The sequence below is a fragment of the Canis lupus genome, chromosome 34, assembly GCF_011100685.1.
Source record: "Canis lupus familiaris isolate Mischka breed German Shepherd chromosome 34, alternate assembly UU_Cfam_GSD_1.0, whole genome shotgun sequence".
In the NCBI taxonomy this organism is placed as follows: Eukaryota; Metazoa; Chordata; class Mammalia; order Carnivora; family Canidae; genus Canis; species Canis lupus.
The window spans coordinates 36,422,241-36,447,713 of record NC_049255.1 but is presented as its reverse complement, the minus strand read 5'-3'; the positions used below and the strand labels follow the sequence as shown (position 1 = coordinate 36,447,713).

The 25,473-nt window shown below is 44.1% G+C and overlaps 1 long non-coding RNA gene across 1 annotated transcript; it reads left to right on the top strand.

The window, feature by feature from the left end:
- Positions 1-24,212, top strand: LOC119867532. The gene is made up of 4 exons (XR_005384022.1): positions 1-380; positions 1,032-1,134; positions 1,493-1,665; positions 20,696-24,212. It is a non-coding gene; the product is annotated as an uncharacterized LOC119867532 (long non-coding RNA).
- Positions 24,213-25,473: the final 1,261 nt, after the last annotated feature.

Here is a 25,473-nt window from a genome sequence, read left to right as displayed (position 1 = left end):
GGGGAGTTACAAAATCAAGACTGAGGTTTCCTTTAAAATATTAACAAAAAAGTAAATAAATAAAGTATCCTCTTCCTCATGTAAGATAACGTGAAATAAATGGCTGGCTTCATATGTTGGCTGACACCAGAGACTGATTTCTTCCCTTGACCCTACCATTCTCAGGAAACCTGAGGACCAGGCTCAGCTCCACCGTCAATGGTTTGAGAGAGCTTCAGGGCATTATCTCTTTGAACCTCAGCGCCCTCATTTGCATTCTTCTGTTTAACAAATTTTTGTAGAGCACTTATCGGGTGCCAGGTATTGTGATTCACCCTGAAGATAAAACAGAATGGGAGAGACCCGGCCTTGGACTTTATGATGCTCATTGGGTACCACAGGTAAACGGAAAACAAATAAACAGCTAAATGAATAATTACAAATGATGGTGGGTCCCTCAGGGAGGTGAAGAAGGAGCATTCAGGCCAAAGTAGCTGGGTAGAGACCCCAAGGCTGGCTAGTTAGGTGAGCATCCGGCCCGCAGCCAGCCGAGGGAGTGCCAGGGGGTGGGGGAGAGGGGACATGAGGGGTTGAAGAGACTGCCCGGTGGGAGGAGGCTGCAGAGGTGCGCGCATGGGGGAACCAGGACATGATTTTCCCTGGAAGAACAGTGGAAGAAGCCCCTGGAAGATTCTAAGCAGAGAGGACATGATCTCTGTGTGGTTTATCCACATTGCTGTCAGCTTGAAAATTCTATTCTAACCACCCACTTCTAGTTTCTTTGGTCCAAGGAGTCCCCTCAGTAGAAGAGAAAATCCTCTGATCTGAAGAGGAGTCCTTGGATTGGGCAATCCCTTCCTAGGTGTCTGCTGACTTCCCATCACCTCTGCTCCCATTTGCCTGGAAGGTGCACCCCTCTGCGATCGTAGCAAATCCCCACATTTGAAATCTCTAGGCATTTCCCTACAAATCCCGTGTCGCGGTGCATCCCGGTCCCTTACTGACTTTAATGACCTGTGCTCCAACTTGTCTTCAATTCGCTCTAAACCTAGAGGGTCACTTGACGGAAGCCTTCGGCCTGGGCATTCTGAACCACCACGATTCTTCTTCATGAAATCATCTGCCTTCCCGTACCATCTGCTTGAGAACTGTTTGGTGAGCTCTTTGTCAGCAAAAAGAGAAGGAATCCGACAAACATTTGTGTTGTGTCCTGCATCTCCCGCAAAGATAAAGCTGTTCTCTCCAAATTATGGCCTCCAAAGGCATCCTAAACCCTTCAGGCTTAAGTGTTTTAGGATATCCAGAGAGAGCTCAGCAAACCCCATGTGGCAGGGACCATAACCACAATGTCTGCTTTTAAGCCATTTTAAGGCATTTGACTCACAGGATCTGAGCAAAGAACTGGTCTCTCCAGACTCCCTTTTCTCCCAGAAGTGCGGGTGATTTCTTCCCCACGCCTTCCTTTAAGTCTGGCAATATACTGCAGTAATCGTGCGGCATTTGTGTTTGGCAGGTTGACTTGAGAAAAGGAGAAGTGAAGCCTCTGATACCTTTGGATGGTGTCTGAGTGGTGGGCGCCCCACATCGACCTTTCCCAGCAGCCGGTGACCAGCTTCTTTTTATTCTCATTTGCCTGGAGAGCCATCAGGGTCAGTCTGGTAACTTCCTCACAAACAAGGCCCATTGGTAAGTCAGGAGAAGCAGGTGGCATGTGAGCCGAGAATAAGCACGGGAGACACTTCATTCCCTTGTTTCCCGGGGGTGCGGGGACCCAGTGGGCAACCGGCCTGCCCAGTGCACCCGGGAAAGCTCAGTTGAAAGATGCACTTAACATTCAACGGCAACAGGCAAGTGAGATGAAAGGGCCCTTCTCATCAAGGTTTTTCTATAGTTTGAAAGGTTTGGAATTAAGAAGATTGGATTCTTAGGTCAGAAATGAGGGCAATTGCAGCGCGTAGACCGTCTTCTTAGGATGGTTGTACTTATGGCACAGGAGTTAAAAAACCAAATTTCTTTCCTTGCTTTTTTACATTTATTCTCCTCTTCTCTAAAAACTCTCATTCCACACTCAACTTATTCCTGGAGGATTATGTCTAAGTTGAAATTATTTTAAAATTTCACTCTCTTGAGAGTTATCTGTCAGAGTTTTTTTTTTTTTTTTTCCCTCCTTCCCCTAGAATGTTAAGTCCTCCTGGCAAAGCCTTACAATCTGTTTTCCTTGAACCTACAAGAACCTTGTTAACTGTGTGATATGGAGTAAACCAAACATTTGTGTAGTGTCTGTCTGCCTGGGAGATAAAGCTGTTCTTGCAATTAAAGTCCTGGAAGACATCAATAACTCCCTTTGGTTTTAGGCATTTGAGAAGACTTGCCTCAAAAAAAAAAAAAAAAGTAAGAAAGAAAGAAAAAAAGAGAAGGCAGTTTGGGGAATCTCACTGTAAGATTCTGAGTATACTTTTGGTTCAAATAAACAAGCGAAAGAAAAGACTCACATAGAAACGAACATGTTAGGGACATAACAATAAAAATTCTACAAAATTAATTATTTTTGACCAGGTCTTTAAGATTAAAAGCACTGCTTGATTGAATGCCACAGTCTCTTAATTTTCCCATTTTAGGTTCATGTGTTAAATTTTTCTAAAAGAATAAAAACTGCTAATTCCAATCAATTAGTAGTTTAAAAGAAACAACAGTTTATAATAAAGTTCTTAGTTTGTACCAAAGGTGATGGAAATAACCAGGCCTAATTCTGGATTTTAACAGAATGTACTTTTTCACATGTTATAATCCAAATGACTAAAATTCAGGGTTAAAGGCTTCTACACTTCCCTGAGTTTCGTTCAGGTCTTGTATCCAGGGTTATGCCAGTTTGTAAACTGTCCTCAAAAGCACGATTACCCACAAATCCCCTCTGAGGACTGAAATGTTTTACTTAAGGAGCAAAGGATATATTTTGTGAAGAACTCGTCCATTAAAGAACACAATTATTACAACAGCATGATTTATAAGAAGTAGCTTGCCTATTGTTTGGTGAATGCTAGTTTTCTGTTATTCTAGGAATGAGTCGCAGTTTCTTCCTTTTCTGGATTGGAATCCCCCTGTATGTAACGTGTTGGGGGTGGGGGTGGGATCTCCTTCTGCGCGGACATAGCGGGGTGGGGATGTTGGAGGGAATATGACACATTCAGGTCTAAGTAGAGCTTGGGAGAGAGTCAAACCTGGAAGCGCCATGCTAGTGTGCCCCAAATTTAAGTGTCCAGCCAGCTGACTTGGCTATTATTTCTAAGTATTACAGAATATGAATCTAAGCAACACGACCTCTATGGCACCTCAACTCACATTTTGGGGAATTTCCTAGAAGAAATCCTTTATTCAAAGCATTCCCTTCCCTCCTCTCCCCTCTTCTCTCCTGTCCTTCCTTGATGTCCGCTGGCCAGAATCAAGGAAGACACCACAGTGGATGCAACTGGTGTCTGGTGAGCTGTGGCCTGCTCTTGAATTTGAAATTAGATCTTCAAAATGATGCTATCCACATTTCCCCAAAATACAACACTGATGTGTAATAACTTAATACAAACAATAAATGGCAAAAAAAAAAATTGATCACAAGCAGAGAGTCTTAGATTTAGTTTCTGTACAAAGTAGGTTGAAGGGTCCCCAGAGGTCTTTTCTTCTAACAGCATCAAAGCCATATTAGGAATGGGCCAGAAAGTCATGCGTGTTGTTGCAAGGGTTCAGTGTCAGGCTTGTTTCAGAGCAACATGAACTAAGTGGCTTTTAAAGCTCCTTTGTTGATAGGATTCTGTGGTTCTGAGACCCAGAGCCTTGGAATTCCCCAGGAGCAGCTGCAAGAATTTCTAGTCTTGTGTGGTGCCCCCAGGACAGTTGAGAGTGACCAGTGCTCCAATTCCTAAGCAGACTAGGGCTAAGGAGGGAAGGAAGAGAAAGAGGGGGAGGATGAGAAGGAAGGGAAAATAAGTTCAATGGAAATTTGTTTAATATTTAAGGGTCAAAATGTAAGGCATGCTGACCTCTGAGCACTTCCTTCCCTTAGTTTTTGTGTGCCTGTGTGTGTGAGAGAGAGAGAGAGAAAGAGAGGAGAGAACTGGTACAGTCGGATTATATATATATTTTAAAGATTTTATTTATTTATTCATGAGAGACACACAGAGAGAGGCAGAGACACAGGGAGAGGGAGAAACAGGCTCCCTGCGGGTAGCTTGATGGGGGACTCGATCCCAGGACCCCGGGATCACGACCTGAGCTGAAGGCAGATGCTCAACTGCTGAGCCCCCCAGGCATCCCATGGCTTATATTTTAACCTTCATTTCATTTACTTCACACAGTCATCCTTAAATTCATTCTCCTTGATCCCTTCCCAACACCCCCCACCCCCACCCCAATACCCTAAGATCCAGTGCTTATCCTGATTGTCCTCGGAAGCCTTCCTTGACCACCCCAGCCCGGGACAGTTTGCCCCGTTGGTCTCTCACTATTTGAACTAGCCATTTGGCCCATATCAATGACAGCCTGGTGGTGCCACTTATCTCGCCCCATGTGTATGTCTTATCTGTCCAATTAGATTCCGAGCTCTTAAGAGCCAGAGCAACTATCTTTTGTTTTTTTATTTTATTTTTTAGAAGACTGTATCATACATAGCAATTTAGTGCAATGCTTTACACATAGTAGTAGGTGGACAATAAATACTTGTTAATTGATGAAAAATTTGGGGAAGTAACAGGTTTTGCAAGACCATCTTGTTGGCCCAGAGAAGATGAAGGTTTAACAATCTTCATGCACAGATATTTTTCTTTATGGAGAACTGAACTCCTTCAAGGTTTAAATTTGTGATTTCAGGATGAGGAATATTCCACTTCTGCTCTTGTTGTAATGCCTTACATTTAATTGGCAAAATACCCACCGTACTTGTAGTATCCATTTCAAGTTATATATTTTAACAAAAGAGAAGTTTTGGGGAAATCTGTGTTGAAGTGGTTAGAAGGAAAGAAGGAATCAGTGGCTGGAGTAGCATTATTTGTGCTTTCATATCCCCCTTTCCATATATCAAAGTTTGCTTCTTCAAATTTCTCTTGAGAGCACCATTCTTCACAGTAGCCAAAGATCTACTAAGGATTAATTTTCCTTTTTGCTATATTTTTGTCCAGATCATACCATTAAGCTTAGACTAAAAGTCAGGGAAGATTTTTTTTTTTAATCCTGGATGGGTTTAAAACAGAGTTTGTCACAACAAGCAGTAATTATGGGGCACTTAGTATTTGTAAAGTGCTTACCAATCTTTTACCAGTTTGCTTTGAAACGGCACCGTTGGTGGAGGGTGGAGGCTACTTATCTTCTGAATTTCCAGATGGAGAAAGAGCAAAGTGGTTAAGTGGTTTGCCTGCAATTTAATAGGATGTTACTAGTTAGTGCTCCAGTACTAATGCTCCACGATTCATAAGAGGAAAATGTTATCCATGTTTCCTTTCTAGTTTTGAAGGAAAAATAATCCCAGAGCTACCCATTATCTACTGATTTGTAGGGTGGTAGTAGTATTCAGTTCCTGGTTTTTCTTTGGTAAGAGATCAAAAGGTACTTTAGCAAAATAATACTGATTAAAGAAGTTTTAAGTAACGTAGTGCATGAAGAAAATCATTTTGTGGTATAGCGGTGCATATAAAGCTACAGTAAGACCTTTTCACCACAGTAGCCCAATAATCAAAACTCCATTTAAAAGCTAACAACGGAGCTCTCCTTTGCGAAACAATTTTTTTTAGACAATATGCTTTCTGCTGTATTTGAGATAACTTCATTGAGAGAAGTGGGGGGATGGGGTCAGACTACTGGTGTTGTGATGGGTGTTGGTGAGGTGACTGGCCCTCACCTGATCTCAGTTTCCAGAGGCCAATCCCAGGACCCAATGCTATTGACTTATCACTCCTAAATTCAGTAGGTGACCTGGAATGACCTGGAGCCTTAGATTTCTTCTCCAGATCCATCCAGGTGATTCATAGATGCTTCTTTGCACACAACCAAAGAAATCCATCTTGGGATGTTATCTTGCTCCGAGTAGAACTCTTGTGCTGTGATTGGCTTCCCTTTTGGGAGATGGACTGTAACTGGAGAGTGAAACTCTTAATATTTAAAAAAAATTTTTTATTAGAGTTCAATTTGCCAACATATCGCATAACACCCAGTGCTTATCCCGTCAAGTGCTCCCCCCTCAGTGCCCATCACCCAGTCACCCTAACCCCCAACCAACTCCCCTTCTACTGCCCCTTGTTCATTTCCCAGAGTTAGGAGTCTCTCATGTTTTGTCACCCTCACTGATATTTTCACTCATTTCCCTTTATTCCCTTTCACTAATTTTTATATTCCCCAAATGAATGAGACCATATAATGTTTGTCCTTTTCCGATTGACCTACTTCACTCAGCATAATACCCTGCAGTTCCATCCACGTTGAAGCAGATGGTGGGTATTTGTCCTTTCTAATGGCTGAGGAATATTCCATTGTATACATAGACCACAGCTTCTTTATCCATCATCTTTCGATGGACACTGAGGCTCCTTCCACAGTTGGGCTATTGTGGACATTGCTGCTAGAAACATCGGGGTGCAGGTGTCCCGGCCTTTCACTGCATCTGTATCTTTGTGGTAAATCCCCAGCAGTGCAATTGCTAGGTCGTAGGGAAGGTCTATTTTTGACTCTTTGAGGAACCTCCACACAGTTTTCCAGAGTGGCTGCACCAGTTCACATTCCCACCAACAGTGCAGGAGGGTTCCCCTTGCTCCACATCCTCTCCAACATTTGTGGTTTCCTGCCTTGTTAATTTTTCCCATTCTCACTGGTGTGAGGTGGTATCTCATTGTGGTTTTGATTTGTATTTCCCTGATGGCAAGTGATGCGGAGCATTTCCTCATGTGCATATTGGCCATGTCTATGTCTTCCTCTGTGAGATTTCTGTTCATGTCTTTTGCCCATTTCATGATTGGATTGTTTGTTTCTTTGCTATTGAGTTTCATAAGTTCTTTATAGATCTTGGATACTGAAACTCTTAATAAACTGGATTTTTATCAAAGTTAAATCCTATCTCTGCTCAGATATGCCTGGTTTTCAGTTTGTTGCTCACCTGCTCGTGGAGCAGGGTTATATGCCTCTAACTTAAACATCATCGATGAAGCTTTATATTGAGTCCCTGTCAATATTTAAATTCTTGGCCCACAAGCCCAATAGGGCTAAAGAATCCCACCCTTTTTCAAATTCACTAGCCAAGAATCACCTTAACCGGGTTTTAAGGGAATCTTCTCTTCGGTGGGGCTCTGGAAAAGCCGGATAGAGAGTTAACTCTTTTCCTTCCTCTGTTTCTCTATATATGAAGAAATGTTTTAGAAGGAAGAGAAGTTTATATGCTTAATAAAGTCTTCACAGCTCAGATAGTCTTGGCCTCATCTTTGCAACTATTCATCAAGTAGGTGTTGGGAACCCTAGATATATTTGGGGGAAAGAAAAGGATCAAATAAGGCAAAGCACAAGGTCATTCAAAAGCTACTTCCAGAGAAAAGATAAGTGTTCTTATCTGAAGTGGCCAGTCTCCTTCATTCTCTGAGGAAAGATTTTTTGGCTACCTTAGTTAAATAAGTTCACAATAACACTTAGGATCTACGTGGAAGAAAACGTAAAAGTTGTCATTTGATAGCTACATTTTTGATAGCTACATTTATCTTCTGCCTGCATAAAGGCACATCTTTAGAAATATAGTCTTCAATCTCTAATACTACATCAATTAAAGTCTAAGAGATTTTTTTAAAAAAGATTTTATTTATTTATTCATGAGAGACATCGAGCGAGAGGCAGAGACACAGGCAGAGGGAGAAGCAGGCTCCCTGTGGGGAGCCGGATGTGGGACTCGATCTCAGGAACCCGGGATCACGACCTGAGCCAAAGGCAGACGCTCAACCGCTGAGCCACCCAGGTGTCCTAGTCTGAGAGATTTTATAAGCTTAACACTGACTTATTTTTGATGACTATAATTATTCTCTTCCCTCCCCACCATACTGTTAAAGGCCTATTCAATTAGAGAGGACTTTCCTTTCCTTGGAGATTTAGAGTCAAATGAGAAAGTCACTTTGGAAGTGATACCCTAAAGCAATGTCACTATGATAATCCAGGGAGAATGTAACCAAAGAACACATTTCTTTTTCATTTTACTGCTGGCATGTTTATTACCTATTTACTTCATTCTGTCGATCTCTGGAAAAAGCTTGACATTAAAGATGTTTTTCTTTTTTTCAAAGTATGTCATTGGGTTGTGAGGAAGAAACCTGAGAACTTATCGTGGGGCATTTGGCTATGTGTACACTAACAAAAAATAGCATTTCACCTCTTTATAATAGTTTTTCCCTTTGTGGAGAGCCCCTAGGATGAAGATTAGTTGGGCTTCTGCATTAATAGCAGAAAATAAGAGTAATTGACATTTATTAGGTGAAGATTATATAAGAGGCAGGGGGATCACCGCTTTACATGAAATATTCTGCACAGCAACCTTATGATAATACTAATAGAGAGCCCGTGGTAATACTAGGGTTGCATTATCCTGAGTGAGCAGATGAATGAGACTGAGCTTTGGATGGCTAAGGGAATTGCATATGGTCACATTGCTCATGGGAAATAGAATTGGAATCCAAACTCGGGCAGTTTTATCCAGAGATAGGACTTGGCCCTTCCACAGCTAAATCTAGCTGCTTCCTTTGTGGGTCCTCATTTGGGAGGTAAGAGAACATCTTCCCATAACTAAGAGGCTGTGGGCCACTATTTACTGAGTACTGCCTCCGTGTAGACTACTAGAACTCATAAACTCAAGAAACAAAATACTTTCACAAAATACTGAGGAAGAGAATGGAACTTAATTTATGATAAAGAGCATATGTTTTGCTGGTGGCCTGCAAGGACCAGAAGGACAGACGGTCTTTATTTTGGCGGACAAAAATTATTGTTATCTCCTCAAAGCCTTGAAGCTGCTGGCTAGGGTGGAAGTACCAGCCGGCCAATCTCTAGGACTAATGATAAGGAGGCATAATTGTTTCTCCCCACTCCTGACCAATAAAATGATTCCAGGAAACCATGAGGAGTTTTCCACAGAGGCTGCCACTTTATGGTCAGTGGCTTGGGAACCTCAAGAATGATATAATAACCTTAGGGAAATTGAGATTTGAGAAATAATTAATGTGTTTAATGGATTAAATTACACCATCTACTCTATCTATCTATCTATCTATCTATCTATCTAGATAAGTGAAAAATAAATCTTGACCCCTGACCTCACACCATACTAAAAAAACAATTCTGGATGGATTATAGAACTAAATGTAAAAGGAAAAACAATAAAGTTCCTAGAAAATAACAGGAAAATATCTTTGAAGTAGAAAATTACTTCTGAAACAAGGCATAGAAAATATTAACAATAAAGGAGACACATTGGTGTATTAAACATTGATAAAAGTAAGAGTTTCTGTCATTCAAAGGCACCATGAAGAGAATAAAAAGGCAAGCCACAAGACAGAAGAATATATTTGCAATGCATTGAACTAAAAAATGACACAGAGCGAGAAGTTTTTAAAAACTTCTAAAAATCTATAAGAAATAAAGCAATCTAATAGGAAAATGCAGAAAAGACTGGAACAGGGTTATGCCAAAGAAGATACTCAAAAGGCCAGTAAATATTACCATCTATCAGGGACACACATAGGTGATTTCACGACACTTTTACTAGAATGACTAAAATTAAGAGCCTGACAATACGAAGAGCTGACAAAGATACAAAATAACACATACTGCAAGTAGAAATGTAAATTGGTATAATCACTGCAGACAACGGTTTGGCAGGATCTCCTAAAACAGGACATGTGTATATTTACCTGCCAGATGATTTCATTCCTGCATCTAATTGCAACAGAAAGGCTTTCGTATGTGTACAAAAGACTTTTCTTAGCAGCATTATCTATAACAGCCAAACACTGACCATCACCATGAAAGTGGAGAAATGAACTGTGGGTGTGATCGTACAATGTATATTGCAGGCAGCAGAAAGAAATGTATTATCAATACATGCAACAGGACAAATGAATCTCATAAATGTAATGCTAAGCAGGAGAAGCTAGACACACAAAAAAATATACTGTGAGATTATATTTATATGAAGTGCACAGACAGGCAAGATTCGCTGACCGTCACGGTAACAGAAATCAAGATGGGGGTATTCAGCATAATCTCACCCACCCTGACTGGGACTTTACCAAAAATGACACCTTCTCCCTGATGTTCTCCTTCTGCAATGACAAAGGAATATTGTTTATGTTTCTACTTAAAATTCATATCATTCTGCCTTTCTTAATAATTAGCTTTCTTGTTAAATATCTGCTTTCTTCTTCTATCATCAACTACCTTTTCATCATACACTTATATATATATTACCTCATTTCAATAAATGTACTCAGACAGTAATAAAACAAGGTTGAGATTATTTAAGGATACTCCCAATAAATGTCTAAAAAGAATCTTTTACTGTAGTGTAGCATACGTAGAAAAAAATGCACAGATCATACAGACCAATTAATTTTCACAAAGTGAACAATCCCATATAATGAACACAGATCAAGAAATAGCACTTTTTTTAGCACTCCGGTTATGACCTCTGCGAACTCCAAATTACAGACTATTATGATCATTTCTCAAAAGCAGGATGGGGCCTCCTACCCCAAATTTGGTTCAGATGTCAAGTCTAATAACGCCACACACATAGCAAGATGATATGAGAAGACTTGTCACATAGTGAGGCTTTCTGGGGGGAGTAGGGAAGTTTTCCCAAACTGATCTGAAAATGGCTTGAGCGAACCAGAAAAGGAGACTAGCCCGAGATTTTAATAATAGTTAGAAGGTGGGCCAGAGGGAGTGTTCCTTCATGCAAGAAGGGGCTTGCATGGTCTGAACTTCCACCAAAGAGAGGCGCACCCAGGTTTTTTATCAGCTTGTGCAGATGTGGGGCCAAAGGGAAGAGGGAGGGGTGAGGTTTAAAAGACGTCAGCAGTTCGGCATCAAAAAATGGAGTCAGACCTTTTATTATGTGAAGACAACCTGCGTTTATTTCTTGCTCATGTTACTTGTCCATCATGGTGCGAGGGGAAGCTTTGGTCCATGACATCTTTACGCTAGGCTGTCAGAGTAACCGTCATCTGGACGTTGCCAACCACTTTAGTGAAAAAAGAAAAAAGAAAAAAGAAGAAAGAAAAAAATACCCCACCTCACATTAAATGATAGAGCTTCTGTCCAGAAGTGTCATGTGTCCCTGTACTATATTTCACGGACCAAAGTGAGTCACATGACTCTGCCGGATGCAGAGGGGTAAGAAGATTGCAATCCACCATGTATTTAGCAGGGGGAGAACCAAAAATAGTTGATGGACCATGCTGCTGTCTACCACCAGTGGATCTTAAAGATGAGTGGAGTATCGACAGGTTATGAAGGAACACTGTTGAAACGGAGGAAATAAGATGAGCAGAGGTGTGGAGGCTCAACACCTCCACAGGTGTGGTGTGGCTCAACCAGAGAAGGTCTGAAACGAGTATATGGGAGATAAGGTTAGAAAGAAGGGTTGAGTTTAGTAATAGAAAGTCTTGAAAATGAAGTATTTTGGATTTAGAGCATGGGATGTAATGAACAATTTTGAGAGTAGTGAACATGTATTTTTTAGTAAGATGGCTTAGATAAAATAAATAAGAAATTGGGATATTATTGTGACAGTCAGGGAAGAGTGGATGAAGCTCTGAACCAGAACAGTGGCAGCTGCCACAGAAAAGCGCAGACTGGGGTCTTTGGAGGTCCAACTGGATTTGAAGCAAAAATGAATAGTGAAAGTTATTCCATTTTCTTTTACTCTGGATGCCTGGGAGAATGGTGGTGACATTTCCTAGGGCACAGAGGACAACATGGAGTAAATTAATACATTTGCTTCTGAAAATGCTGAGTTTCTGATGATGGAAGGACATTGCTATAGGCTGAATGTTTGTGTCCTCTCCCAAATTCATACGCTGGAATTCTAATGCCCAGGGTGATGGTGTTTGGAGGTGGGAGTCTTTGGGAGGTGGTTAGGTTATGAGAGTGAAGCTCTCATGAATGAGATTAGCATCCTTATCGAGGAGACCTCAGGGGGTGCCTTTACCCCTTCTGCTACCAGCAAGCGGGTCTTCGCCAGACGCCGAATCTGCTGGTGCCTTGATCTTGGACTTCGTGGCCTCTAGAACTATTACTTTGAGCCCCCATGCCTGGTCTTCTGTCACAGTAGCCCGGACACACTAAGACAGACATCAAAGTGTAAAGGGGCACCAAAAAATTATTGTCCAACACCCAAGAAGAGGCAGAGGATGAAATTTAGAGATCCTAAAGTCAACATCAAACAGCAGAAGGTTGGGCCATGCAACTGAATGAAGGTGCCCCCAGTGAGAGACTCTAAAGTCAGAAGGAAAGAAGACCAAGGCCTGAACCTTGGCCAATATGTATGTTTAGGGAGGTTGCTGCACATGAGCAGAGGCCGGGAGAGAAAACCAAGGAGAATCTATCAGAGAAAAAGAAGGAGGCCAAGCTGCAGGATGGAGGGAGCCAAGAAAAGGGGGGTTGGCTCAGGGTGTCTAACGCTGCCAGGAGGACGAGCCCAGGAGACAAAAAGATGCCATTGGATTTGGCCCTTGAGAGGTGACGAGTGGTGGCAGGAAAGCCATTTCAGTAGAGAAGCGAGGTGGGACGGCAGGAGGGTCGCGGCAGGAAAGGGGAACGGGCAAGCACAGTCGAGTCTGGCATTGGAAAGGGGCGATGTATGGGCATCCAGCTTCGGGGAAAGGCAGGGTCTCTGGAAGGCTGAGCTGGGCCGCGTGGCCCGCCAGCGTCGCCACTGTCTGTGAAGCAGAGGTTGGGCTGGACGGCCAAGCGTGCTGGACCCCAGCTCCGGCCTGGGGCGAGTTCCAAAATGCGTCCTCAGGCTCCCCCAGGTGTGGCCGAGGGGGAGGCCACACGGGTGGGCACGGGCCTGGGGGGCCAGCAGGCATCGGGCCCGGCCTGGGTCCCAAGTGCCCCGGAATCGGCCTCCGGTACGCGGGCCCACCTGCAACAGGTACCAAGCGGCGCCGAGGGTGACCGGGGGGAGCCAGGGCCTGGAGCTGGGAGCCCCGATCGCCCCCCTTGCAGCTGCCCCCGCGGCCCCCGATGTGCAAGCGGCCCAATTCCGCTTTGGGTTAAATCGAGGTGACTCACGTGCCCCGGCCTTGGCCACCGAGAGCCTCGAGCCCCAGCATCACCTCCTCAGGCGCCCTGTGCATCTGTCCCCGGGGGTTTCCAGGGGCTGACATGGGCTAGAATCTGTGAAGCCGTGACTAGGAGACATTCTGAGCAACACTGCACGCGACGCTGTCTTCCCTTGGAGTTTTCACGGGGTTCGCTGCAGGGACACGAAAAAGGTAAGAAGAGGAGCATGATTCACTTTTGAGCCATCGGTGTACACGGTTCGCCTTGAGCTACGTTTCGTGGAGGGCACACGCACAGGGTTGGTCCGCTGTTTTCCTCGATGTCTCTTAAAAACATAATGACATCATCGCTACAAAAGGCTAATTAGCGTCTGTGATGTTTTTCAGGGGAAAATGTTTCCATCCTTCTCAGGTTTAGCGGCAGAGCCCCAAAATCTAGAAGAATCTCTTCCCCTGCATGAGCCGCTCTTCCTTATTTGCTTTTCGGATTCGTGCCCAGCTGACATCAGATAGAGACCCTCTCCCTCTGTGCTATTGGGAGGCATCAGTCTGCGAGCGCCAAGTACCCAAACTCTGTCCTGGACAGTAGCCTTAATGAAGTTGCCCTGGGGGCCAAGACATGAGGAATTCTTCCTCTACTTGAAGAATTAAAAAAAAAAAAAAAAGGAAAAAAGAAAAAGAATCTAACTTTCAAAAGGAACAGGAAGCAGCTTGTCCCTAATCAATCACCAGCAAGCAAGTGTCTGCAGAGGAAAAGGTGGATATTCATAAAGGCGGCATTTTTCTTTCAACAGAAAAGATCTTTCGGTGAATTTGGACCTGACGGCCTTGAAAACGGAGGCGGCTAAGAATTCGAGTGCCACGGACTTGAGAAGAGATGTTATTGTGTTTTGGATTCTCGAACAGGCCTCTTCCTCTAACTGGGAGGTGGCCGCACTCAAATGTCCAAATCGGCCGCAGCGTGGGTGAGCTCCGCGCGCGGGAGGCCACAGTTTGCTTTTTGTTGATACGTCAAGGAGTTTGGCTAATCCGTGAATCATCAGTGGGAAGAAAGCAACTGTGGGGGCAAAATCACGACGTGACAAAGAGTTGTTCTCTGGACCTGCATATGATTGAAGAGAAATTTTTCCTGATGCATTATCATATATTAGAAAGAAAAAGGCAATGGCCTGGGGGTCAGAGGATTAGTTCCCACGCAGGCCGCGCATTACTGCTGCCGATTTAGAAACAGGGTTAAACAAGCTAATGTCTCTGGGTCTCCGTCTCCTCCATGGGGGGGGGGGGGGGAGACTGGGGAGGATTCCACCGAGACTTTGGTTGATGTGCCAGCCTCCGCTGCTATTAACAAATCATTCCAAATTGACTGGCATAAACCAAAAGCCACTTTATTGTCCAGAAGATTCTATGAGTTAGATATTCAAGCTGGGCTCAGCTGGACAATTCCTTTGCTTCTTGAGGCAATTACTAAGACCACTCAAAGGCACTCAGCTGGCAGATGAGATGGTCTCAAGGGTTCAAGATGACTTGGCTCATCTTTTTTTTGGCAGAGCTGAGCTCAGTCTGTCGACTAGAAGGTCCAGAAAGATGGCTTCTTGGGCCTGGTGGTCTCGAGGTGGCCACGCTTTTTTGCACGGTAGCTGGCTTCTCCCAGAGCGAGCGTGGTAAGAGAACCAAGTAGTTTCAAATCTAACCTCAGAAATCACGCACCATCATCTTCACTGCTTTCTGCAAGGCTGCTCAGGTTCAAGGGCAAAGGCTATCGATCCCACTTTTCAAGGAGAGCAAAGTCAAAAGAATGTTGCAGCCGTATTTTAAAACCACTGCACCTACTTCTAAGTTCCCAGGTATTATTTCTCATTATTCTTCTCCAACAATGTGTCTATTCCCCTATTTCTTTTTTTAAAAAAGATTTTATTTATTTATTCATGAGAGACACAGAGAGAGAGAGAGAGAGAGAGAGGCAGAGACACAGGCAAGAGGGAGAAGCAGGCTCCATGCAGGGAGCCCAACGTGGGACTCGATCCCAGGAGCCTGGGATCACGCCTTGAGCCGAAGGCAGATGCTCAACCCCTGAGCCACCCAGGTGCCCCTATTCCCATATTTCTTTGTTTCCTCTTTCTTTCTTTCTTTCTATTTTCTTTCTTTCTTTCTTTCTTTCTTTCTTTCTTTCTTTCTTTCTTTCTTTCTTTCTTTCTTTCTTTCTGTCCTCCTTCCTTCCGTCCTTCCTTCTATTCATTCATTCATCAAACATTTCAGTCCCTCGGGGTCACCTATATTAAGTAGCCTACAGAAAAATCGAAGACAAACGCATAACCCCTGCCTTCATGGAGCTTACAGCCCACTGAGGGACTCACACATAAATCAAATGAAGGCAAGTGTGCAATTATAAACCCTGTGAAGGGCTGTGAAGGAAAAGGGACGAGGATCTCTGTGGCTCCACAGCAGGGAGACGTGGTTCAACCAGGGTGCAGGGAGGCTGTCCTGAGGAAGAAATGCTCACTTTGATATCTAAAGAATGTGGCTAGGTGAAGAGCATCCATACATCCCACACAAGACTTCTTCTTGTTGCCCTGTAGCCCCTGAATCTCCAAATTAGAGGACTCTTTTTTTCTACCCTGCTTAATTCCTCTTCAGCAGTAGCTCATTACAGAAGTTTCATGTTTGATATCGAGCATTGTCCAGGCCCCTGTTTGTTCGTACCCTTACGAGCCTCTTTTGACTCCCTGCTGTTAGCTGCATAGGATCAGCAGGTTTAAGGATTGTGGCATCGGAGGACTTCCATGTGCCGGCTCCATCCTAAATTCCTGGCCTCGCCTCACCCTATTCTCTTTGGATAGCACGCTCCAGCTACTTGCTATTCCCAGCGCATACATTAATTTTCATGCCTCTGTTCTCACTGAATTCTCTTTCTGAGATGACCTTCCCCTTTGTCTCCACCATTAAAATGCTTTTCATCTTGCCTGCTCCAGGGCCATCTCCACTAGGAGGCTTTCCTAACCTCTGGGCTTGTAATTACTCTGTCCTGGAAGTGTTCTCTAGCCCTTCACTGACGCTTCCTTTCCATGCTGCTTTGTTAGCTGTTTCCTCTAAATTGCCACTACATTTTAAGATCCTTGAAGACAGGAATCATTAGGAAATCATGCCTCTGTCCTCCAAAATGCCTATCACTGTGCTTTTGCCATAGTAAGCACTCAATAATTGTTTGCAGAATGAATGAATAAATGAATGAATGAGTATCCTTTTAATTAGATGATAAGGGTATAAAGTGCATAAAGGGTATAAATGATCTTTGTTATCATTTTTGGTCAGCATTTAGCATAGGGGATAGTACTCAATATTGATATTTCACTATAAATGAATGTGTAGCTTTCATACGGACGTATTTCAAATATCACTGAACCTATTAAAATGTTCTGCACACCACGCTGGTTACATTTTCAGGCCCTTCTGCTGGATCGTAAGTTCTCCGGGGCAGAAATTGTGTCTTCCCTTTATTTGTGTCTGTTATACTCTCAGATGTTTGTTTTATTTTTATTTTTTATTTATTTTTTTTAAATTTTTATTTATTTATGATAGTCACAGATAGAGAGAGAGAGAGAGAGAGGCAGAGACATAGGCAGAGGGAGAAGCAGGCTCCATGCACTGGGAGCCTGATGTGGGATTCGATCCCGGGTCTCCAGGATCGCGCCCTGGGCCAAAGGCAGGCGCCAAACCGCTGCGCCACCCAGGGATCCCCCAGATGTTTGTTTTATATATAAATCACGGATATGAAATAAAAATGTTTATAAACCTCTTCCTAAGTTCACAAGTTATCCTGATTCTTTTCACATTTATTCTACACACACTGCTGTGCTAATATGTGAACGTGGACACAATGATACGTGCCCAGTAAGACTCGGTGTGAACAGCTTGCTTTGGGTTGGGATATGCTACGAAGGAAATGGGTAATGGGTTGGGATATGCTATGAAGGAAATGATCTATCCTGAAAAGCGACCACATCCAGTAAGTCTTTGCTCAATAATCCTCCGGTAGGTCTCAAGCTTGTCTTGCAGTGTTGCCATTATACCCATGTCACCACCGTACGTGTTTGCATGTTGCTTTTTTTTTTTTTTTTTTTTTTTTTTTTTTTTTTAAATTTTTATTTATTTATGATAGTCACAGAGAGAGAGTGAGAGGAAGAGACACAGGCAGAGGGAGAAGCAGGCTCCATGCACCGGGAGCCTGACGTGGGATTCGATCCTGGATCTCCAGGATCGTGCCCTGGGCCAAAGGCAGGCGCCAAACCGCTGCGCCACCCAGGGATCCCTGCATGTTGCTTTTTATTAGTTCCGAAGAGGATGGTAATGGTGACTCTCTGGGCGGAGAGGTGGAGCCAAAGGGCTGGAAGGAGAACCAGGCCATATGGGGCCCGGTGATGAGAGCGAGAAGGGGCTAGAAAACTAGGAAGTCCAGCTCCTTTCTTCTGCAGAGGGGGGAAGCTGAAACTCAAGTTCGTACCTTGCCTATGTACTCCACTGTGCTCAATTTTGGGGAGTCTGACATAAAAAAAGAAGACTTCTTGGATTAAGGGCAGGACAAAGCATATTGACTGTGTTTTCCTCGAGGGTCTTTTCCAAGGCGCACTGTTCCGGAACACACCTGTTGGGGCCCGGTCAGAGCTTAGTCAGCACACACTTATTTATACCACAGATGACATCATCCATCCATCCATCTCGGAAGCCGCAGTGCTCACCCCCGTTGGCTGTCAGCGGTTTCTAAGATGTCCCCTGATTTCATTGACCTCTGTGTGTCCTGGAGCCTTGACCTCTAAGGCTCCCTGGTGCCAGAATGTCTGCAGCTGTAGGATCAAAGACCCTCAGGGGAAAAATCCACTCCTAACTGAGATGAAATGGAGTGAGTTATTAGGAAAACTAGCTATATGTCCCAGAACCCTGGCTCATCTGGCAAATGCTTGAACTGTATCCCAAATATAAACACGAAGCCCTAAGACCTAAACACAGCACAAGCCAGAGACAGAGTCTCCTGACGGCCAGGCCACAGCCACATTCCACCTGCCCTCCGAAACGACTGGACGTGCCTGGCACGTAATAAATACTTTCTAAATAGTCTGTGAAATAAATGGATGACGGAGGTGGCACGGAATTAAAGATACAGCTCTCACAGAATTGCTAAGCGCCAAAGATCAGGCCAGAGGTTCACACATTTATTTTATTTATTTATTTATTTATTTATTTATTTATTTATTTATTTATTTTAAGGTCACACATTTTAAAACAGTAGGTTAGAAATGGAAGTGGAGGGACGCCCGGGTGGCTCAGTGGTTTGGCATCTGCCTTCGGCCCAGGGCCTGATCCCGGAGACCCGGGATCGAGCCCCACATCGGGTTCCCGGCATGGAGCCTGCTTCTCCCTGTGTCTCTGCCTCTCTCTCTGTCTGTGTCTCTCAAGGATAAAATAAATAAAATCTTTAAAAGAAAAGAAAAGAAAAGAAATGGAAGTGGAAGTCCTGAAATGGAGTCTCAGTTCCGTCTCCAGCTTCCCAGCAAGCAGAGCAAACAGGGCGAGGAGCGGGCCTCCCCTCGTTCCCACCGAGGAAGAGAACAGAGCGTGGCGGGGCGCGGAGTCTTTTTCTATCTCTGAGAGAAATGAGTCCTGTGGGAAAGCTTTCTACGACAGCAAAGTGCCATTTATGTCTTGAGGACATGTGGAGATTCCTCCCTGGTTGGCAGTCCGCCTCGTTGCTTGCGGCAGTTTGGGGACACCCTTCCCAAATGGTGGTTGTCCCAAGTCTTTGCTGAAGGAGAGTTCAGTCCATTTGCGGTACCGTCCCCGGCTGCCTGTAGCTGCTGTTTCTTCACTGTCCTTAGCCAGGACCCTCTGTTTGAAGCTGAACCTCAGAGCATTCTTAAAATATTTTCTAAGCCCTCTTCACTTACAGATGCCCTTCCTCCGCTGGTCTTGGAGAGCTGGATGCTAGGATATTTTTGCAGTCTTCTATACTTAGCATGGCTTATAATCCTTGGTCATGTTATCTCAGGCGCCCCCGTAAGAATCCCTTAACAAATAAAGTAACCCGAGTAGAATAAAATCCTTGTTGATTGATTGATCTGAGACCTGCAGTGCACTTAGCCCCATCGTGCTTTACAGCTCTCTGCGCTGGCTCCCTCTGGGCCAGTCTGTCCTCTCCATTTGGATATTTTCTCCTACTTATGGCCAAGCTCCATAGTTTTCCTCTGGTTGTTCACTGCATCTGTTATAGCACCCATCTCCCTATCGGTGGTCATAATTCGGATCTGAGCTTATCTCCCTCGGGATATTTGCCAAACAAGGCTTGTGAGGGTTTGCACTTTTTCAATTTGCTTTTAGCCTCAGCACATATTTATTTTAGTCCCAGACTTTTAGAGCTAAAGGGAGCGTGCAATGAAATCTGGCTCCTCCTGTTTCGTAGATGAGAAAACTAAGACCAAGAAAGGTGAAATGATTGGCTTTTCAGTCCTAGGCCTGGAGAGTGTTGCACCCGCACAGTCTTTGTGGGTTTGTTTCTGAATCATCTCTGTTTCGTGAACTAGGAGATTTAATTTCCCGAGTCATTGCTCCTTGTCCTCTGCCGGTCACTCCGTGTATTCTTAATCAATAATAAGTGAGTGAACAAAGTGAAACAATATACCATGGTTTATTTTATATTCTACTTCAACCCAAAGGAACTAATAAAATCAACAAATAAATACAGAAAGTCCTTTGGTCATTTGCTTAGTTCCTGGCAGAACTGACAACAGATGAGGTTTCCCCACCCCCCCTTGTTCTATATCAGTCTTATCATTTTAGCCTATTGATTACAAATACCTTTTTTTAAAAATCTAATTCTGACAATTCTTTCTTCTAAAACATGTGTTTTAAATACTACGATTTTAAAGAGCCATAGTAAAGGGGAGAATCTATCCACATAGGTAAGTTCCCTCTTCTAGGAGGCCTAATGGGCCACGACAGTCTTGCATGTATACCAAGCAGATTTATGGAATTCCGTCTTTGCAGAAGCTTCCACAAATAGCAGATGTGAGAAGTGTTCAGAACAAAGAAGGGGTCATCCCTAAAAAGTACAAGAAGCTTTGATCTTTCTCCTCGCCCGGAGCAAGGTGAAAGGGTAGAGTCTTCAGCAAGTCTGAGCCGTGTATTCAGGTGAAATGACACTTGCGGCATGTGTGGGCAAGCAGAAGGCTTACTCAAATGGTGAAAAATGCAGGTCCCAGATCTTGTGACTCTACAAATGTACAAAATGTGAAATAAATGCCATTTTTTCCTCGTGAGTTTAACTCTAGGAAACAATGAGTCCTTAAAAGGGAGTGATTAGATAGTATAAGAATGCAAATTGGGCAGAGTACTAAGACCCCAGTAATTTCGGACACTTTACATTCTATACTCTTTTCTAGGCATGTCATGCTCCGCAGATTGTAACCACTGATACTTTGAACAGACCTTGGAAATAGTTACTCACTTAAGAAGACCGCATACCTCTGAGAGAACACCCAGAGGGTGATGAGGAAGAGGTGTGACAACTATGCTTGTGTTTTGAATCATCCTAAAGACATGGATTAGCCCTTCAGATGTTTGCTAATTTTTCCAGAGGAGGCATATTCGTCACTGCGTCCAGTTACCGTGTAATGATTTATAGAAGCCCTCCCCATTTTGGGGCGCTGTGTAAACCATGCCTCAAAGCCTCCCTGCCACGGATCCACTCAACCGCCACAGAAAGCTTAAATCTGTCTGGTAAACCTAGTGCAACATCTAGAAACATTGCTTCCGGCATCCAAATCTGCCATGGATACCAGGACTTCACATTTCTGAAGTCATAACTGTTTGATTCTTTTGCAGTAGAAACTTCCCCTGCTGACTCTCCTCCGCCGTAAAAGTGACTTAGTATGAATTTTGTTTTGAGATGGACAAAGGAAGCATCGGGAAGCTGTTAGCAGATTCCACTAGCCCCCGAGAGGATCCAAGGAGGGCGACAAGCAGAAGAAAAATGACAGAAGGTTCTAAGCCTGGACTCCTCATTCTGCTGTTTATGGGGCCGCCCGGAGGTCTCTAGAAGAGGCACTGTAAGGGAATCAAGGGATCAGGGCTCAGCTGCAGGCGGCACTCCCCAGGCACCCAGGCACTTGAACTCACCTTTGGCAGGAACCCAGGAGCCGAGTTACAAGGCCACAGATGGAAAAGCTAGGACGGTTTGTTGTCCCAGGACTGGTACGAGCCCTTAAATTCTCCTTGCCTTGATTCAGGTCTCTAAATCGATCTTAAGACCTGGAGCAGTTCTAGCTGCCCGGGGAGCCCAGAGCAATGACTATCATCCTGGAGGCCAGTAGTGCCATTACGGGGTTATAATTTGAGTGTAAAATTACTTGGCCAGCCTGACACCTAGCTCAGAGCCTCTACTCACCAAGCCATGTACCTCACACAGCCCGTGGGGGCTCACCGGGAGCCCTTGTTTATAAGTCCCCTCAAAAGGCCCTCTGTGTGCTGGGGTGATACTGCCAGGAGACTCCTTTGCCCAGAATTTGAAATCAGGCAGGTCCTCAGATTTGCACTTCTGGAGACTCTTCTGCAAGATGTTACACCTACAGCTACAGAGACACCCAGGATCGAAAGCAGAAGACGGATTCATCATTCAACTTAAACCTGTGTCTCTTACAAGACCATCTGTCACTGGTGGTAACACATGTGTGTGAATCAGAAAAAGGCAGACCTAGTATTGCACCAGCAAGCATGGTGTGGCAATCGGAGACTGAGCCAGAGTTTAATCCCTGCTCTTCCCTTTGACCAGCATGCACAATCATCCCTCGGGGCTCTGCCTATGTGTCGCTTTTAATAGTAGATCTAGCAACTGTTCTGTAAATGGCAAAATTATATATGTTTTGTTTGAAAGCGCTAATTGCTTGAACAGTTAAGATATTCCACAATTTTTGTAACTAAATTTTAGCATACCTTCATTTTAAACCTATCAGGACTGTCGTAAAATCAAAGTGGCTTGGGTCTCTCCTCTCTCTCTCTCTCTCTCTCTCTCTCTCCCTTTGACCTTTGAGAAGCTCCAGCCCAGGGGCAGGAGGAAGGGAGGCAGGAGCTGGAGCGAGGGAGCCCTGACACTTCCCACTGCAGGGAACGGAGGCCGCCTGTCAGCTCGAATCATTTTCCTGTAGGAAATGTCATTGCATCAGTGCATTGTAAGAAAGTGATGTCATAGTGTGGGGCCCTGATCCGCTTCCTGACTTTTAACCTGAGTCTTGCAACCTTTTTCAGCTGTGCTGCACCCAGAGAAAATGAAACACATTGAAATGGAAAGGCCAGCGGGTCTCATAAAGACCTTTGAGGCCCCAGGGTGGGGTTCACTGCTGCACACGTATTAACGATCAAAAAGCAGTTTTGTTTGGGCGTCACATCCTGGATCTGACATGGACCTAGTACCTAGGAAAGTAAATGGAAAAGAAACGGTCTTCAGGATGTCTCTGTAATTTCTCGGCAGAAACCCTTCCTTTTTCCCATGTTGGGTTTAATTAGTGGGGACAACGTTAAAATTTAATTAGGATGCATTGCTTGGTTTGTGTCGTGGTGGTGTTTTTGTTGTTAAACTCTCTGTGAAAATGAATCATGGCTCCTGAGCTGATATTTTAAATCTTACATACGGCGTTTGTGTCTCCATGTCTTCGGATTGGTTACAACCCCAGCCCAAATGACATTATTAAGCTATTTCCTGGAATGTCAAGGGCTGAAATTGCCCTGTCAAGAACGACTCTGTTCTTTCAGGGATTTCAGAGAGCAAGGGCTCGGATTGCATTCTTGCTCTGTTATTATAAGTTTTTGCCTGGCAGGAAACCACTGGGTCTCAGACAATTTGCATATATCCAATAAGAGTGATCCACTGTTCTATGGAGGTTTTCAAGATTGCATGACAGCACTGCGGAAGAATCTCATATGGAGAAAGGGGATTTTTTCCCCCTTTCCCTAAGCCCCATTTTAAATAGTTTCCTTCCCACAAGCTGATGTGTCCACATTCAAAGAGTTATAAGTAACCCAGTCTATTTTCCTGCCTTGGCCTCTGTCACTAGTCCAGTAATATCACCAGCCACACACAACTGGAAACAGGCTGTCTGAAAGTATAGGTGCCTTATTCCTTCCACAAGGCCTGTAAAGCAGACTTTTTTTTTTTTTTTGGCATGTGATGGTGAGCATTAACAATTTAGTTCTCCCCGGTGAGGGCATAGCAAAATGCTCGTTTCTCTGTGAAAGCAAGGGCAAGAAAGAACCCCACGTATTTCTTGATAACTGAATATAATTTTGTGCACGTTATCCATGGGATTCCGGTTAGCCCAAAGCACTCAGTATTAGACCACTTCCTTTATGCATCAGTTTGGGATCTTCAGGACCGTGCACATTTGGTTGAGCACAGAAGTTCTGGGAAGCAATCATTGCACCTCACTGGTCCCACAGTGGGTGCCATATCAGCCGGAACTCCACGTCTTGATAGAACGTCCAAGGATCATCTTAAACCCTCTCAGAACAGAGAGGGATACAAATCAGAAAGGAAAATGGGAGTAAATTAAGAAATAGCCAGGACACTAGGTACTGGGTGGATATGTTCCAATAAGATTGAGATTGATTAAGACAATGTGCTGCTAAAACTTAAATCCCTACTTGTGTAATCACCAGGCCCAGAACTAGACCTCTCACAGCTTCATTAGGTGACAGATGAGCATGCGTCGATTGAAGAGCAGAGGCCTGGGTGGCCCCTACAGGACTTCCAGACACCAACAACTGAGCTGTGTGTTCTGGAACATGTCATTTAGTTTCTGAAAAAATACCATATTTTTCATGAAATGTCTAAAATGTTCATTCTGTACTTGTGTATTCTCAAATGAATGGAGTCTATAGAGATTGATATTCAAAGGCATCTAATAAACGTGCTGAATCGAATCAATAATACTAGACACTATTTTTGTGCTTAAGTTGTGTTAGATTTTCTGCTGTGTGGTTTACCTCTATAGTGCCATTGAAGTCTTTTTTTTTTAAGATTTTATTATTTATTTATTCATGAGAGACACAGAGAGAGAGAGAGAGAGAGAGAGGTAGAGACACAGGCAGAGGGAGAAGCAGGCTCCATGAAGGGAGCCCAATGTGGGACTCGATCCTGGGTCTCCAGGATCAGGCCCTGGGCTGAAGGCGGCGCTAAACCACTGAGTTCCCCCCACCCCAGGGATCCCCAGTGCCATTGAACTCTCATAGCAAGCCTAGGAGTTAGCTATCCTCATCAGTACCATTGGACCTGGGAGGGATTGAGGCTATTGCCTAAAACCGCAAGAGGGCCAGGATCTGAATCCAGATGTTTCTCATTCTGAGGTCCCACCCACTTTCTGCTACACTCCATGGGTGCTTCTTACACTTCAGCATGCATCAGGATCAGTGGGAGGAGGGCTTCTAGATGCAGACTGTTGGGACCCAATCCCTAAGTTTCCAGTTCATACAAGTTCCTGGATGATGTTGATGCTGCTGGCATTGGAATCACTCTTGAAAACCATGGCACTGTACTATTAAGAGTTGCAGGCTTAAAGGCATAGAGACATATAAGGGCATAGAGGGGCGGCTGGGTGGCTCAGGAAGTTGGGCGGCTGACTTTTGATTTCGGCTTAGGTCATGATCTCAGGTCCTGGGATCCAGCCCCGTGTGGGGCTCTGTGCTCCTTGGGGAGTCTGCTTCTTCCTCTTTCTCTGCTACTCCCCCTTCTTGTGCTCTCTTGCTCAAATAAATCTTTTAAAACAAAGAATATAAGACATAGAGAGTACAAGAAGCAAATCTCCGGCCAGATTAAGAAAGACCTCTTACAATTTTTTAAAAAAATATTTTATTTTTTGAGTAATCTCTACACCCAACATGGGGCTTGAACTCACAACCCCAAGATCAAGAGTCACGTGCTCTACCAACTGAGCCAGCTGGGCACCTCAAGACCTCTTCCCTTTAGAGACAGTCAACAGTGGAATGAATGAGGTTGCCTCTTGGGAATGGTTCAACTATCAGGGGCATTTAGATCTTGGGACATGTGATGAGAAGCTGGCCTAGAGGATAACTAATGTCCCTTCTAACAATTAAGCTGTCATGAGTGCCGTAGACAAGCTACAGAGAGCCCAGGAGAGAGGGTCATTCTTTCCCTGCACAAGACCCTTCT